Below are 5,648 nucleotides of genomic sequence, written 5' to 3'. Positions count from 1 at the left end.
TGGTGGATCTATGTCAGCAGTTGGTGTCTTAGGCCAACAGTCAGGCCCTGGTACAGGGTAGATGATGTGCTTGTATGTTTCCTTATACAATGGTTTTTTGAAGAACTCATGCACATAGTCTTCTGGCTGTCCCTTCACTCTTGTAATGGCAGAAACTGCATGGTTACATGGCCAACCACATAGGTCCCACTTCTTGCAGTCACAGGTCCACTTATCAAGGTTCACACAGTAGGTAGACTCCCCACTAGTGACTTGCCAAATACCAGGACCTGCCATGTAAGCAGTGCAATGCCTGGAGTACTTCTTTGACTCCTCCAACTTCTCCATATAACTGGGTGTTATCTCCCACTTACTCTTCTCTGTCTTCTCTCTGACTGCTTGGTACTTAACCATCAACTTAGTTCTGAATCCATCTACATAGCTCCTTATTGGCTTGTTCCTGACATCTAGTATCATCTTGTTAAATACTTCACTAAGATTGTTGACTACTAGGTCTGTCTTGCATGTGTGATCCATAGCATGCCTTGCCCAAGTCTCTTTAGGGATATTTGAAAGCCACTTCCAAGCATCTTCATCCTCCTTTTTCAGTTCATTCATTGCAACCTCAAAACCATTCTTTGTGTAAGAATATGCAGCATTGTCCATATGCTTCTTCAACTCCTCACTCCTGTAGCCTGCTGACTGGAAATTTGCATAGATATGTCTAAGACAATATCTTTGAGGTGAGTGTGGGAACACAGCTTGAATTGCATTCAACAACCCCTGTTTAAGTAGTAATAGAGATTATTATTTATGTAAATTGCTCCTTCCATGCTAATTCAATTTTGAAATGAAAAATATACCTTCTGTCTATCAAAGATGATTGTGTATGTGCCCCACCTGTTCCCTTCTCCAATGCAAGCTCTTAACTGGCTAAGAAACCAAGTCCAACTATCCTTGTCCTCCTTATCAACAATACCAATTGCAATAGGGAATATGTTGTTATTCCCATCCCTCCCAGTGGCAGAAAGTATCTGTTGCCCAGTAGAAAGCTTGATAAAGCAGCCATCTAAACCTGTATTAAAGTAGTGAAATGAGTACATTATTAAGTACAAGATATTAGCAGTGAACTGGAGTAATGTAGAATGCATATAATACCTATAAATGGCCTACACCCATTCAAGAAACCTTCTTTTGAAGCATTCAGACAGTAGAACATGTAGTGGAACCTAGGATTTGGACTAGGATGCAGCTCAAGCTCTGTGGTAGTCACAATGCATCTGCTCCCAGAGTTGGTATCAAGCACAACTTGAAGATAATCCCTAAACCTTGTATATTGTCCCTTCATGTCACCTTCCACCACTTCAATGGCCAATGACCTTGCCCTATAGGCCTTTGTCTTTGGCACTTCAAGCCCATACTTAGTCTTTGTTCTTTTTAAAATTGCATCAACACCAGCCCTTGGATTATCTCTCAGTTGCTGCTCACAGGTTCTGGCCATCCAGTCAACTGTCACTTTGGTTTTTTCTCCATGTGCACCACAAGTGTGTAACAACTTGATCTTCTTGATGCAGAATGTTTTCTCATGAGCAATTGTTGATGCAGTCATGAAAAAAGGACACCCATTGTCCCTTTCTGTGCAATGCACAATGATCCTATCCTTGCAGTTCCTATGGTACACAAAATTTCTAAGGATTCTAATATGAAAATTCCTAAGTTCTCTTCTAAACTGATACACATCAGTGAAGCACATACTCATGCAAAGTTGGTCATGAGCATCTGGCTTGCTCTCATCATACCAGATCCTAGTCCTGGCCCTCTTGGCTTGACTCTTCCTTCCACAAGGCAGTGGCAGACCTGACTCATCATCTGATTCACTAATGCCATAGTCCCCAGGGAAACAAGCTGAATCATCTGATGGAATGAAATCAGGAATTACCTCAATGTCAGCTTCATGGTGTGATCTTGTAGTGGGGCCTGCTTTGCCTACTTTCTTAAATGTTTGAGGAAGTGGTGTCTCAGGTTCTGTGTCTGAGTCCTCTGCCTCTGGACACATCTCTTTCACTTCTGTGTCTCCTTCAAAGTGATGCATAGGATCCTCTCTCAGTTTCCTTTTCTGCTTCAACTTCTCAATGATTTCATCTTCCTCCTCATTACCTATGTCATGCTCTTCCTCTTTCTCCTCACACCAGTTCAAATCAACAAACACTTCATCATCAGAGGGGCTAACATCTTCATGTAATTTCTCTTTGCCCTTTGCTTTTCTCAGTGTCATGCTCTATTGTGTATTAATGTACTCAGCCTCTTCACCTGGCTCTACAACAGCAATAGGAACAACATACAACTCCTCAACTGTGTCTTCAACAGAAATAGGGAACAATACTCCTGCCTCATCTATAGAAATAATGTTGGAATCCCCCACATTATTTATAGGTACTTGTTCCTCCACAATATTTGCCCTGTTAAACTCTCTTGGATTAGGCTCATTAGCCTTAATTACAGTTATGTTGAGCACCTTCTGCTCAGCATAATGGTCTAGCATCTCCTCCACACTCTCTTCACTGTCAATAACCTGCATCCCTGCTGCCCCCTTTCCCTCTTCTTTCATATAGAACATGTAGTCAGCTTCAGTATATCCCTCTTCAGTCTCTAGCAGTGCTAACATGTTGATATAAGTGATTTCTGACAGAATAATGGTCCTTTCCAAGTTGTCTTTCCCTTGAAAATGGTACCTTATTTTCCATATCTCATCATCCAAACTACACAAAATGTAGGAGAATTAGTGCTTGATTGATTGATTCAGTTCCACATAATTTACAGGACAACACTTAAGTGTAATTAACAAGGAGTAAACAAAGCATTCATGCATAAATCCATAAACCCAGAGCTATAATTCCTACCGTAACATGTTACAGAGAGAATATATTAACTATATCAGCCCTAAAATGAAACGGCCCTAAAATAATCTTCAGTAATCCAGTAAACAAAGCCCTAAAATGAAACGGCCCTAAAATCTAACAGCCCATTAACAAACACAAACATGCACTATTTGTAGCCCTAAAATCTCAATCCAGTGAATGCAGTTACATGGAAGAGAGGGGTGGAGGGGGGTGGACGAGGAAGAAATCTTACCACACGCCGCCGAACCCTGAAGCCCACTGGTGGCCTTCTCCAACGCCGGAAGCCCTGATCTTGCGTGCTAGGGCCGCCGCCGCACGACGCTCAAGGTCCCACTCCGGCGGCAAAGGGGACGAAGGGGATCGCTCCGGTGAAGGAGCTCGCTGCGTCGGCAAACTACTGCTGCCGAGCCAGTTGTCTACCTCTGAGAACCCATCACCATCGCCTCCAGTCCCTCCGCCTCCTGCTGACTCGCCGCCGCCGCCGCTAGGTTTAGCCGTCGCCGTCATCGCAGGACAGAGAGAAAGACGGGGGAGAAAGAGGGGAGAATGGGCCAAGCAGACTGACAGGGCAACATTTTGACCACGCGCCTGCCCTAACGGCCGTCAACCCGTGCGCCGTCTGGTTTGTGCGACGTGGCACCTGACGGGTGGGCCAGCTCTGTCAGAAATCGGGTTAACTGCGGCAAAGCGGTCATTTATTTTTATTGCGAAAATTTACAAGAAAAGTGGTAGATTTTTGGGACGCGCAACAAATGTGGTGGCAATCTGATGCTTCAACTTGAAATGTTGTGGTTTTTTGCAATTCACTCTTCTCGTCCTAAAATATAGTGTTATTGTTTCTGTCCTAAGATATAGTGAGTATTAGCTTTTAAAATCAAACTATGTAAACTTTGATCGGTTTTATTGAAATAATCATCAACATCTAGAATGCCAAATCAATATCATTAGATTCGTGATAAAATATATTTTCATATGATATACATTTGATATTGTAGCTATAAATAAATTTCTCTATGAACTTGGTCGAACCAATGCAAACTATATTATGCGACGCAAAGAGTATTCAACATCTTTATATGAAAATTAAAATTAGAATATTCCGTATCTTAAAAAATGAATATTAATGAGCGACAATGAAATGAAATTTGTTTCAACAGATAAATAAATTCATGTGCATAAAATAAAATGTTCATCAATTCAAGTAAAACTTCATGTTTGAAATAAAATGTTCATGAATGTCAAGTAAAATGTTCGCCACTAAAAAATGTTCACACAACTTTATGGGTTGAATAATTAAAAAATCTTTGAAATAATAATTTGATAATATGTCACACAGCCACACCATCAAGGAAATATGTCCGTACATAAGTATAGAAGAAATATATTCATGTAACTCGTTGCAAATATTCTATAGTCCACAAATAACACCCTTGTGTTAAATTTTAATTTTGTTTTTTGTGAGATTTTTTTTGGCGAAAATGATCCAGATCTGTTATCAAAGTTCATTGAAAGTACAAAGCATCTCAAACATAATAAAAATTACATCAAGTTGTGAGACAACGGAACAACCAATACCACCGTCAGAACAAGCCGACGACATGCGGCTGTCGCCGCTCCCCTATAGGAGCCGGCTTGACCTTGTCGATGACAGCCGGGAATTCTTTGTGCACGTGACCGTAAGGACCAGCGCCCTGGAGCTGCGGTCTTTGCCGTTGAAGCCTTGAATAGATCTACACATGACACCAAATCTCGCCACATGACGAGAAACTCTAGCCTCACCCGCCAAAGAAGACGACATGAATCAACGCCGAAACTCCGTCGGCTATGTTCAGATGGATGAACTCGAGGAGAATCGGAGCCCAGAAAGACAAATTCAAAGAAGAAGCGCCGCATTGGCACAAGCGCCACACATACAAAAAATAGTTGGTATCTAATAAATTGTGTTGAACAAAAAAAGTCGGCTCCGATTTGGTGTACACAGTACAATCGAAGTCGCTCACATATACGAGCATTCACTCACTCCTATGACAGATGCACGCACATCCTACTCATATGAGCACATTCGAGAGACTGAATCGGCATATAATCTTGAGATTTTACAAAGTCACCACACACGTCTCGCAGTTGATGGAAACATCTACTCCCACTGAAACAAACATTGCCGCAAGTCTGAAATAAATCTAGCAATGTGAGCATCAATGTCAAGTTTAGGACTTGAACCCTAGTAGGCCTAGGATATCACTCTCCTTTTAATTATCCTACCACAGGTTGGTTCGCATGAGAGGGGCTATTCTGCACTCATACTCATAGACACCCAGGTGTGAAGATGAATTTTTTAAAATAGTAAAAATCAGAAATTTTTAGTCATCCAAGATGCTCATGTGTGCAAGGCACGTGCAAAATTTTGAGGTGTTTTGACTCCTCAAATGTCCAAACAATCTGAAATTTTACATGCACCTTCTGAGCATCTTGGATGCCTACAAATTTCAGATTATTTTAAAAATATTTTTTTTAATTTACCGTTCCGTTTTGAATTTCGAAGGGAAAGCGTAGGCTGTCCAGAAGGGAGATCCCGGCGTGCGTGGTGCGCGGGTGCCCTCCCGCCCAAAATCCCCGACCGCGCCGCGCCACCACGCACAGCGCAGCCAACCAGAAGTCCCTTCTGGATTTGTCGCGATAAGAATGAACCCGATTTCTCCAACCTACGCGAATCAATGATCCCTTCGATCGGTCGCCACCACCGCATCGACCGCGACCACACGGCGAGCC

Source organism: Triticum aestivum, chromosome 6B (genome assembly GCF_018294505.1).
Source record: "Triticum aestivum cultivar Chinese Spring chromosome 6B, IWGSC CS RefSeq v2.1, whole genome shotgun sequence".
NCBI classification, from domain to species: Eukaryota; Viridiplantae; Streptophyta; class Magnoliopsida; order Poales; family Poaceae; genus Triticum; species Triticum aestivum.
The sequence above is the reverse complement of the archived record's forward strand: the minus strand, read 5'-3'. Positions refer to the sequence as shown.